Here is a 13,825-nt window from a genome sequence, read left to right on the forward strand (position 1 = left end):
ACTGACTTGTGATTTTGAATTCTTTTCCTTTTCAAGAGACCGTGGGTCACGCACTTATACTGATGAATACATTCTTTTAGACCACCAACTTTTTAGCTTGTGCATGGTTGTCCAGTGGTTGCCATTGAATGATTCTTATAACTCAAGTTCGTTTTGCTATTGTTATATTTGTGAAATTGGCATCATTCTTGCATCTCGCATTTGATATAAATAGAAGAGATTCATGCAATGTACGAACTGGTCAATGGTGTGAAAAATTTCTTTCTTGAGGCCAAATGGGGCCAAAAGCTTAGAATTAACCTTGATAATGTATTGATATAAGTGGGGAACTTGGAAGCATATCTCGGTCCCCCTGAAAGCACCCTACTAAGATTGGGGTTTTGTGTGTAGTTTGTGAGAGATGATGGACTCTAGCTAGTAATCTCAAACGATTCTTAAAAAAATTTTGGTTGTTGAGGGGCAACAGCCTGTGCTGTTGAAAACATTCCTGGGAATGCCATGTTACCAATGAGAGGGGTAAACTAGTAATTATACTCTATTCGATCATGTCCAGCGCATAGGTTTTTTTTATAATCTCATCTAAAAGTCGAAATGTCAAATGTTATGCATTTCGATTCCAGGTAGACGTTCTACCAAAAATGCATGTAGGCAGCTTGGGGAAAAACAAGAACTATGGCTGTTGGGAAAAACAGTCTGTGCGTGGGGAGTGCACAATGAGAGCGGATTAGTTGAACTTGGTAGCTGGCCGTGGGACCATCAGTTTGTTATACACTAAGTAATCATAAAATGCAGATGGCCCACAACAACTCAATTTCTCAAATTTATTCATGGCTTATGTAGAACTAAACAATTGGTTCCATTGTCCATTAAATAATAATAAATTCGAGCCGAGATCTATTCAACAAAAATTGTCCCAATACACTTACTTCTTAGCATGATGTGTCTGCTAGACGTGTAAAGTGGGCATGCGCAGCTCGAGTAAAGTGCGGGCTGTGCTGTGTTGGCTGTTACAGGCTCTGCCGCCATCTCTAGTGAAAAATTTGAGAGTCAACCTGATATGGCCCACGGCCTAGGCCCATGTGCGCCTGTACTGTATTGTTGGTTGAACTGGCCCAAGGGCCGAGCGTTGGGTTAGGCCGGGCCATGCATCGGGCCAAAATTATTTATTTAAAAAAATAACAAAAAACTTAAAATTTTAATTTTATAAACTATATATTATTATATAAGATATATATAATATGGGACATGCTACGGGCGGCACAGACCGCTTGATCGTGCTGGACTGTCGTGCCTGGCCGGGCCAGGCTGGGTCAGGCTAGTCCAAATTCATGGTGAATCACAGGCGGCACGACTCAATTTACACCCTATGTCTGCACATCTCACCATGAGTGTAGGACTCACCAATAGGATAGGTGTAGGGTAAAAGAGCATGTACAACCAATTTTCCTTTTATCCAAAATGACAAACAAAAAAGAAGATGGAATAGCAAGGGTAGAAAGATCCCAAACAATTAAAGTTCTTCTCTCATACATCAAAAGTTCCACACCTCCTTGGTGGCTTTTGGCAACAAGGTTTGATCCGGCCCAGGAATGGCAACTGATGAGTTTAGAGCAGGAACCATACTCTCCATCTCTAACCCCGACTTTTAAGTAAATTCCCATTCTCGACCCTGATCTCCACCAAAGATGAAAATGACCCTCCATCACTGATCTCCAATAGGGATGGATTCCCCATCAGGAAATCGAATCCCTGAAAATTTTGAATTATATTATTTAAAAAATAGAGTTATTTAAAAGAAGAGTTTTTTAAATATAAAAATATTTTAAATATATTTTAATATATAATATATATAAATAACTTCATAAATAATATAAACAATATATATATATATATATATATATATAGAGGTTCGGAAGGGAAAGAAGGGCAATGGACTTAGGTTAGGACGAAAAAGAAGAGACCGAGGGAAATTTACTCTATTGATGGCCCTTGACCAATGACTAGATCACAATCGATCCAATGTATGTCTCAACCCAGGTTGCGTTATATTGGTATTGTAGTGCACTAGTGCTCTTGCAGATCCAATGGATGATGAGAAAAAGGTTGAAGCAGTGGCTAGGAAAATTAATCTATCATGTTGTATGATGAATGCCACAAAAAAATGTTTGATGTGGTTATCATCCTTAAATGTTGTTTTGGTAGATGATAGTGAACAATGTTTGTAGTTCAAATCATTGAGTAATGGCATTTCTTTTTTATTATCAGTTGTTTATGCTAAATGTGCAGATAGATGGGAATCAAGAATTCTTTGCAAGGAAATTGGGGTCCGTTTGGTTGGAATCAGAATCTAAATCCTTGGGAATCGGAATGGTCCATTCCCATAGTTTGTTTGATTCAGACAAAAATAGGAATGAGAACTAAAATCAGTAGAAATGGAATTTCATTCCCAAAAAAGGGGTAGAGAATGGTCATTCCCTCAAATGGAGAAATACCATACTCTTGGGTGTGAAAGTTAGGGATTTGGAATCAATTCGTGATTTGCTTCTCAATTGGTTTTAGCAGGGCGAATGGAAGGTAAATTGAGGTGTTGTCAGCAGATTTGCTATCATGTTTCGAATCGGTTGCATGAGACTTTTCATTTGAAAAGGTTAAATGGTAGGCTTTCATACAAGTAAAAACTAGCTCTTTGGAGAACGAATCGGTTAGGGGAACGGTTTTGGGGTCGAACGGTCTGATCGTTCAAATCGAACAATTGGCCTGTTCTAACAAAAAATATAAAAATAAAAAAAAATAAAAAATGGTCAAAACCATTTGAACAGTTCGAATAGGTTGAATGGTTAATCGCCCGGATCAGCAGTTTGCTAACCAAAATCAATGATTTTGAAAAAAATCTGGTTTTGAGGAAAAATGGAACAGGTCACCTGACCAATTCCAGTTTTTCCGGTTTGACCGTCCGATCCGATCCGGTTTTGAAAACCATGCTTTAAATCCAATCTCTAATCTAATGGTTTCGTCAAACTAAATGTAGATGGCGCGGTATCTAGGGAAAAACCCTTGCCCCCGTGGGGGAAGTGGAATCATTAGAGATGAGCAGGACTCCTTTATTGGGCGTTCTACAGTTTCTATGGCAGGGATACAAAGCTGATGATCGCTGAAGCTAAGGCTTTACTAGAACTAGGAGGAGTTCGTTCAAATGGTAAGACCTCTCAAGTTATTTGCAACATTGTTAACGGTGTAGTTTCAATCCCAAGGCGATTATGGTACTGGAACAGCTTTCTTTCAGAGTCGAGTACTAGCTAATTGTGAATTTCATTTTGTGCATATTCTCAGGGAGGCTAATCAGGTACCGAATGCTCTAGCTAACTTAGATTGTGATAATCGTCAAAGTTGGTTATTTAATTATGCAAATGAGTTCGTAGACATGTATAGAGGTTGGTACATAGTGGTTGTGCGAGGTAATTTTAGATGATGAAAATAATAATATACATTTAAATATTATGTCCCAAAGAAAGTAATATTATGGGTTAATTTCATGTATAGCAAGACAAAATAAAAGTTTTAATTTCTGTTTTTTAATATTTTTATGATTGTTTATTAATTTTATGTTTTTTTTTTGTGATTTTGTTTAATTAATTTCTATTTTGGTTACTGCAATTTCTATTATTTTTGTGTAATTTTCATTATTTTTTCTAAATGGGTTGGGTTGAGTCAAGGTGGGTTTGGTTGAACCCAACCCATTTAATTCCATCTAACTGGGTCATTAATGGGTTGGTGGGTTGGATGGGTTGGGTTGAAGCTCAATCCAAGCCGAGGCCAACCCAATCTGCCCAATTGCCACCCTAATTAGATTTGTGTCAATATTTTTAATAATACAAATCCATATATTTTAAAATTGACTAAAAAACCGTTTTTAATTAGGGGTGCTCATGGTGGGCTAATTTTTGAAACTGAATCGGGATTACTGATTTATGGAAAACCGGTAACCGAAATCGAATCGAAGACGATCGGTTAACCATCGGTTCGGTTCGTCATTTTTTCGGTGTTTTATTATTTACAATATTATAATATATATAATATTATATTTTAAATAATAAATAAAATATTATATATTATAAATATAATATATATATATATATATATTTATATATAATGCATATTTATTAATTTATAATGCACAAAAAATATAAAATATATATAATATATATAAATATACATAAAATATATGTATACCAGTTGTTTTGGTTAATTGCCGGTTTTCTATTTTGGTTAAACGAAACCGAACTGGTACCTTTGGTTTTTTTAAAATATTGAATCAAAATGAAGCAACCGATTTTTCTAATCGAATTTTCAGTTTGGTTTCGGTCGATTCGTTTTTTTTTTCTCACTCGTATTTTTAATCCAAGTGGTGGCTAAGCAATTCAACCATCCGAATCAAAGTGATCAACCTACAAAGTCATAGTTATGTAATAAAAATTTTAAAATAGAAATAAATATAAAACTTAAAAACATATAGAAAAATTAGACACATTTATGATATTTTTATTAATCAAATTAAAAAATAAGTGTAATAAACAATAATTATTTTTATTGGTAATGAAAATGAAATACATAATTTAGAACTGGTCGGAAATGAAATTATTTTACTATTTGGCAAAGATCAATAGTTTAAAATTTGGCTCAATCATGTTAATCTTTACTGTCATAAATAAATAACAAAAAAATAAAATATAAAAATGAAAAAAAAACATAAAGTTTGCAAAAAAAACATTTAGATACATGAGTAATATCATATATTTATCATATTAAACAAAAAGTAAGTGCCACATACTAGAATTATTTTTATACGGAAAAATACAAAAAAGTTTAGAAAAAAATTGAACACATCTATAATTCTATATTTACACTACTATTAAAAATATGAATAAGATTGTGGAACTTTTTTTTGACTAAAATATTCATTTTTGAATTTAGTCCCTATTTAATTATGAGGTTTAAATTGTAAATTGAACTACAACTTTTTGCCCCATTCAATTCATTCTTTTTAAATCTTACATTTTTTTTTGATAAATGAACAAAAAAAAAGGATACACCAAAAAGATTAAATATTACAAAATGAAGAATCTAGTCAAACAAATAGGCCTATTAATGATACTTGAAACTTCACAACTTAGTTCGATTATCACATATTTTGATGAGGTGTTTATGTAATCAGATTTGGATATATTTTCAATCCGCATTGAATTAATAATAAAAAACAAAATATAAAAAATACATAACATTTATAGAAAAATTTGGATACATTATTAATATCATTATCATCATCTAAAATTATCAAATGTAAAACACATGCACACTTACTATCAACGTGAAACTTTTTTTTTTGTAATAAAATTACACTCTACTTGTTTGTTTGAGAAAAAAAGGGTATAAAAATCATTTTATTATAGTTTTAATGGCTACTAAAATGCCTATATTTGTGTATTTAGTTTATCTCTAATTGTAAGGGTTGAAAATGCAACTTCATCATTACTTTCCACCTCATTTAATCCCCTTTCATTAAGTTTTATACTTAAGGTATTAAATATCATTTTCTCTTATTAAATCTTATATTTTTAGTTATTTTTCACTAATAAATGCTATTAGTTAGATTTATGTCAATATTTTTTAACAATATAAACCTAACTGACTAAAAAACAAAACCATTTTTTATCAAAGTGGTGGATAAGTAATTCGACCATTCAAATCAAATTGATCAACTTACAAAGTCATTTAGTTAGGTAATAAAATTTTTAAAATGGAAATAAATATAAAAAATTACAAAAATGTAGAAAAAGTTAGACACATTTATGATATTTTCACTAATCAAATTATTAAATAAGTATAATAAACAAGGATTATATTTATTGATAATGAAAATAAAATACATAATTTAGAACTAACCAAAAATGAAATATAAAAATTAATAATAAATAGTTTAACTTTTGGGTTAAATGTGTTAACATTTAATGTCACAAATAAATAATAAAACTTAATATAGTATAAAAACACGAATATGAAAATATACATAAATATTGAAAAAAGCATTCGAGCATATGTATAATATCATATATTTATCATATTAAATAAAAAGTAAGTGTGGTATATTAGAATTATTTTTACACACAAAAATATAAAAAAATTGTAGAAAAAATTGAACACATCTATAATTACTTACATTACTATTAAAAATATGAATAAGATTGTGCAATTTTCTTTTGACTAAAATACTTATTTTTGAATTTAGTCTCTATTTAATTGTAAGGTTTAAATTGTAACTTGAACTCCTACTTTTCACCTCATTCAATTACCTCTATTTAAATCTTATTTTTTTTATTCAATGAACAAAGGGAAAAAGATACACCAAAAAGAGAAAACGTAACATTATAAAAAGAAGAGTCTCGTCGGTCAATGATACTTGAAACTTCACAATTCTACCTGATTATCACATATTTAGATGAGGTGTTTATATAATCAGATTTGGATTTTGCAATTTGCATCCAATTAATAATAGAAAAAATAAAAAATATAGAAAATTTATAGAAAATTTTGGATATATTATTACTATATCATTATCACCATCTAGAATTGACATGTGCAAAGCACGTGTACACGCACTAGTGACTTTTAAAAGTAAAAAACATACCTTGTAAATTGGCATAAGGGAGATCATCATGACGTGTGGTAACAATGGTAATGGAGGCATCATATTTAGCATTAAGGCCATGGATTGCATGATGAAGTTGTGAACTGGTGAGAGGTTCACCAATGGCAACAAACTTATTGGCATAAAGTTTTATCTATTGCATATAATCAAGTAAGGTCATATTATTCTTTTGAAGATTTTTGATCTCATTACAGAGGTTAATAGCACTAGTAGTGCCACGAGGAGCAAAGAGTGTTCTAGTGTGTCCAAGACCTCCTTGCTGGTTTTGCAACCAACAACATGAAAGAGAGTAGATATCTATGATAACAGGGCGATTATCCAATTGAATAGGAAGTGATATTGTTTCTTCCATGAGGCAATAGCTATAACTTCCTGAGCAAAGGGACATGGCAAGGAGAGAACAAAGTCCAGGATAATACTGGCTTGTTAGTGCTCTAATACATTCAGGTGGCTTTGATAAATCTGAAAAGTTAAAAAGATATTAAAAGTGTTTGGAATCTCAAAAGAGATATAGTTGCTTTTTGACTTTTTAGAGGCTCTAAATAAAGAAGGTTGTTTGTGCAGCATCTGAAATTCATTAATTTTACTATTTTGCCCCTAAAATAGACTATTTGGTAATTTTGAGTTCAATTTGCATTATTTCATAAAAAATAATTTATTAAATTCAAAATAATATTAAAAAATATGAGTAAATTATAAAAGTAAAAATAATTTATTGAAATAAGAATAAGATTGAATAATACATACCAATTTATAAATAAAAAATAAATTATTAAGAGTTAAAATAATAATGAAAATAGTAATGAAGATCGTGAAGCAATAAAAAAAAAATAATTATCAAATTAATATCTTAAAATTAAGAAAATATTTAATATTTAATAATTAATAAAAAATTAAAATAATTAATAATAATACAAATATAATTTATTAAAGTAGGAATAAAATTGGAAAGATCCATCGCCACCGCTACCGCTGCTAAGAGTTGCAATGGCGGTGGCTGGCAGACAGGGGAGAGAGATCAAAGAACCATTGCTGCTAAGAGTTGTAGCAGTGGTGGCAGGAAGACAAGGGAGAGAGAGAGAGAGAGAGCAAAGAACCACCGTTGCTGAGAGTTGTAGCGACAGTGGTGGGAAGACAGGAGAGAGAGAGAGAGAAGAAGAAGAAGAAGAAGAAGAAGAAGAAGAAGAAGAAGAAGCAACAGCTTGCGCCATACCATAGTGGGGAAGAAGAAGAGAGCAGAACATCATAGTGGCAAATCTCCTTTTCCGAATTAGGGGAGGAGTCGAATGACCTAAATTTTTGGCTTATATGAGGGCATTAGGATTATTTAAAATTTCTATGGGGCTCTTTTGTCTTTTGTTCACGTCTGAAATGCCTCTTAACGCGTTAAGCACCTAGGGAAGCTCTTTTCTATTTAGATATGAAATTGAGTTCCAAATCTGAAAATCAAACCCAACACAAACATAGGCGGCATCTGAAAAGCAACATTTTTAAGACTCCAGAGATCTGAAAAGTGCTATCAAACGCCTAAGAGACACAAAGTAGAGATAAAAAATGGCCGAGTATACCATTGAAGTATATATTTACATTTGATGATCAATTACAAAAGATAAGATACAATTTGAAATAGAGATAATATACAACAAACCATAGTGAATTTCGTGTAGTGCCTTCTCATGCAAGAGCTCTACATGTGCTGGACTTGGTTAGATGGTTGATTACGTTTATCACGCACTCTTATCCTTTTTATCTCTATTTTCTTCAACACTTTTATGTGCCCTAGCTTCTTTGAATAACTTTCAAATGGGATACAATACTAAATTTGTATGAGCAGCTTGGAAAACAAAACAAGCAAGACAAAAAGAAAATGTGCCCAAATTAATATAACCCAAATAATTTCATAGACAAAAAAAGAGAATTTTAGAACACACCCTTTGTTATCAACTAGGGATACAATCTATACTATATTGTAAAGCGATCAGTTCCCATGTCAGCCATCCTCTTCTTCTCCTATTTCCCCTTCTCTTTTCTCTTCTTAAACTTCTCTACTTTCTCCCTTGCCCATTTCTATTTCTCTCATTCACTCACTCTCTTTCCTCCCATTTCCCTACCTAGGCTTCCCGCTAGGCCACATGGCAAAGCTCTATTTATCATTGACAATAAATCGTGTGAAAGTGGGAAACTCTCCATTATTTATGCTGAAATCTCTGTTTCTATACAATCGATCTATTTAAATGTTTAGTCTTTCCCTCTATAACTCTATTTAATATTCTATACAATTAATTTGTTTGATGAATTTTATTCATCAAACTGATGAAAATGACCTAACTAAAATTAATTATTGTTATTTTTGTATTATAAAAATTTTATTAAAAATAGTATATAAAATATGAATAATTAATAGTTATTTAAAAAATAAAAAATATAAAACAATTGTATACTCTTATGTGTTTCTATTAGGGTCATTTACTAGAACACACCTTTTGGGATGACAATTTTCCCCATCTCCAATGGGGACTCAACTTCCTCGACCCGATGGGGCTAGGGATGGGGATTGTTTTGGTAGGGCAGGATGGAGATGGGGATTAATAGGAATCCCCAGTTGGGAGTGGGGTTGGGGATGCTGATTGAGGTCACCGCCTCGACCTGACCTTGATTATATATATTAAATGTTATTTATATTAAATATACTATTATATTATTTATTTTATATATATACATATCAAAACACATTTAAAACATTATTTATAATTTAAATTTTTTATTTATTTTAAAATTCTATTATCTAAAAACATTTTGGGGATTTGAGTCCCCATGGGGAACCCATCTCCGTCGAGGATTGGGGATGGGGGCTAATTTTAGAATTGGGGTCAGTGATGGGGAATATGACCTCCTTCCTATTGACATTCCTACACACCTTATAGTTTTACATATTTATTTAAACCTACCTTATAGTTTTCATTTTACTAAAACATCCCATATATTTTACAACTTAATTACTTAATCAACCTTTCATTAAAGAGTGTTTGTTTTGCCCTTAGGCCCATGATTTTTTATTCAAAAATTATCCTTAACACTTTTTTTTGTATAAAAAAACAAAAATGACCAAATATAGCCAATAGAGTGGTTGCCTTTGTCTTATTAAGGGTAAAAATGGTATTTTTATTTTTATTTTCTTTCAGTTAAATTTATTTAAATGAACATTAGGGTCAACAATGTCATTTTCCACTATCATGTAATGGAAGATTGGTTAAATCCATTGCAAATTATAAGTGGTGTTTTAGTAAAATGCTAACAATAGGGTAGATTTTAGCATATCCATGAAACTTGAAGGGGTATTTTAGTAAATGGCCTTTTCTACTATTTAGCTTGTGCTTAATAAATCCCGTGCATTGCACGGGTCCCCGCTAGTATATATATATATATATATATTAAAACAAAGCGGTCAAGAAATTTTCTCATTTTTCTGAATTTTTATTTTTTTTATTCCATGTCATTTTTTGAAACAACCAATGAGATGCACTTCCCAATAACCTAAATAATCTCTTCTCCTAAAATTACTCTTAAACTACCTCCCCACTAGACCTATTCATGGGCCAGGCCGGGCCGGGCCGGGCTCGGGCTGGGCTTTCACTTGTCACTAATGAAAATATACTAGGCCCGAGCCCGAGCCCGGCCCGACCAACGGGCCTATAACTGGGGCCCGAGCCCGGCCCTGGTAAAAAGCCCGAAACCCGAGTTCGAGCCCGAAGCCCGACCTAATTGAAAAAAAAATAATTTTCCCTATTCAAATTAGAATTAAAAATTAAGATAGTATTTTTTTTTCTATTTAAATGAACAATGGGCCTACAAGATGGTATTTTTCCCTTTCTTTTATATTTTAAAACACAATTTTAGATTCTTAAATCAAAAAAGTTATTCAAATGGACATAATCACATAACTAATTTTAAGTTTAATATTAGGTTGGGCTGGGCCAGGCTCGGGCTAGGCTATTTTGACAAAACCCGAGCCCGATTCGAATTTATTGCGGGCTGGGCTTTTTGGCCCGAATTTAAGCCCGCGGGCCTATAAGCATGTTCAAGCCCGTCCGGGGGTCGGGCCGGCCCGTCAGGCCACCCGGCCCATGAACAGGTCTACTCCCCACTTTCTCCAAAATTATCTCTAATTCCTATTTATCTCCAAAATTATCTCTAATTTACTAGAGAGTTTCTCTCCTAAATTATCTCTAATTCCTATTTATTCTCTCCCCTAATATTTATCTATATCTATCTAAAAAAAGTTTGGATTAAAAAATTTAAGAATTATTTAAATATTCTAACAAAATTATATAATAACTTTAAAATATTTATTAAAAACACAAAATAATTTTATATTTTTATAAAATATATCATGAAATTATGTACTAACAATTTAAATTATATTTTTCAGGATTATCAATTTAAATAATTTAAATGTTTTCTGGATTATCAATTTAAATAACTAATTATTTGTCATAACTAGATTTTAAATAGTTAAAATAACGAAATCATGTAATAACTTAAAAAAATTCTACAAAGTAGAAAAATAATTATAACACAATATTGAAATTAATAATAATTAATATATAACAAAATTAATAATAAAATTATGTAGTAATAGTATAGCTTATGTTTTATGGATAAATAAATTCAATAAATAATTAATATTTTAAAACTTAAGTATTTTACATATTATTTAAGTATTTAAGTAACTAAATATTTTAAATAATAAAACATTTAACATAATTATATTTAAATAGTTAAAATAAAGAAATTATGTAATAAATTTTAAAAAGATCTAAAAAGTAGAAAAATAATTATAACATAATATTGAAATTAGTAATAATTTAATATTTTTAAATAATATTGTAAATAATTAATTTCACATATATCAAGTAATAATTCTAGAAAATAACTTAAAAAAATTAATATTTGTTAATAATAATTTTAAACTCTTTATCTGTATTTTTTATAAAATTATATATAATAAAATTAATATTTATTGTCTGTTGTGATAAATGTATTTTCAATGATTATGAATAAATTTATTTTGTTTTGTTATTTAACAGAAAACGTTGAATAATTATTGAAGATTAAATTACTATTATTGAAAATTTTTAATTTAATTTGTTGTACCTATTATATTTATTGTATTTTTGTTATAAGTTATTGATTAATATTAATTAGAGATTAAACTATTATTTGAGATTATACTATTTATTGACTAAGTTAATATTTTTTTTTGTACTTATTGTACTTTTGTAATTTTTGTATTTTTCATTATCAATATATGTTTAGTAATTGTGTATTTTTGCTATAAATTTTCAATAATTATTGGAGATTAAACTATTGTTATTTTTCAGAAAAAAGACTATTAATTTAGCTAGAATTATGAATGTTCATGAATTTGTTCGATTCAGTCATAGGCTATTTGGCTAACCAAATTTACTTGGCCAGGTTAAGGAGTTGGTCAGCTAAAATCAACTAACCTTTTGTGAAAATTGACCCACTCAAGTTGCATTAGCTTGGGCCAATTTTTTGGTTTGGTCAGTCTGTTCAAAAGATTTAAACTTAAAAAATTTAGTTTAAATGTAAAAATTACAGTGCAATTATTAAAAAGTTAGATTTATGATATAAAACATTTTAAACTAAGAATTGTGGAAAAATTCCCACTTTTCCACAATAAAAATTATATTTAAAATATAAAATATTAATATATATCCATGGTTAGGTCGTTTGATTTTGGTCGGTTTACAAATGGCCAAAGTGAAATTGATCCAACTTGGTTGAATTGGAAAAATTTTGAACCAAAGCCAACATAAAATATTAGAAAACTGACCAACTCGGGTCACATTAATCGGGTTGGTCGGTTTCATTAGTTTGATAAATAAAACTAACTGAAATTAATTATTGTTATTTTTGTATCATAAAAAATTTATTAAAAGTAGTGTATAAAATATGAATAATTATTAATTATTTTAAAAATTGAAAATATAAAAAGTTGTATACTCCTATGTGTTGGTCATTTATTAGAATACACTTTTAGGGATGACAATTTCCCCATCCCCGATGGGGACTCGACTTCCCCGACCTAATGGGGCTAGGGATGGGGATTTCTTTGGCGGGGCGGGGACGGGGATTAATAGGAATCCTTGGTCGAGGTCGGGGTCGGGGATGGGGATTGAGGTCCCCGCCTCACCCCAACCCCGGTATATATATATATATATATATATATATATATATATATTAAATATTATTTATATTAAATATACTATTATGTTATTTATATTATATATGTATATATCAAAACATATTTAAAACATTATTTATAATTTAAAATTTTATTTATTTTAAATAAATTTATTTAAAAAATACTATTATCTGAAAACATTTTAGGGATTCCGGTCCCCATGGGGAACCCATCCTCGTTGGGGATCAGGGATGGGGTTAATTTCAGAATCGGGGTCGGGGACGGGGAATATGATCCCCGCCCCGTTGTCATTCCTACACACCTTATAGTTTTACATATTTACTTAAATCTACCTTATAGTTTTCATTTTACTAAAACATCCCATATATTTTACAACTTATTTACTTAATTAACCTTTCATTAAGAAGTGTTTGTTTTGCCATTAGGCCCGTGATGTTTTATTCCAAAAATACTCTTAACACTTTTTTGTATAAAGAACAAAATTGATCAAATATTGCCAATAGAGTGGTTGCTTTGTGTCTTATTAAGGGCAAAAATGGTATTTTTACTTTTATTTTGTTTTCATTAAATTTATTTAAATGAACATTAGGGTCAACACTGTCATTTTCCACCATCATCTAATGGAAGATTGATTAAATCCATTACAAATTATAAGTGATGTTTTAGTAAAGTGCGAACTATATGGTAGATTTCAGTAAACCCATGAAACTATAAGGGGTATTTTATTATATGACCATTTCTATTATTTAGCTTTCTCTTAATAAATCCCGTGTATCATACCGCTCCCCGCTAGTATAGAATAAAATACAATAGTCTAGAAATTTTCTCTATTTTTTTTGAATTTTGAATTTTTCTAATCTACGTTATATGGTCTCTAACAAATCAAATTTCTC

This window comes from Nelumbo nucifera, chromosome 1, assembly GCF_055504915.1.
Source record: "Nelumbo nucifera cultivar China Antique chromosome 1, China Antique-T2T, whole genome shotgun sequence".
Taxonomy (NCBI): domain Eukaryota; kingdom Viridiplantae; phylum Streptophyta; class Magnoliopsida; order Proteales; family Nelumbonaceae; genus Nelumbo; species Nelumbo nucifera.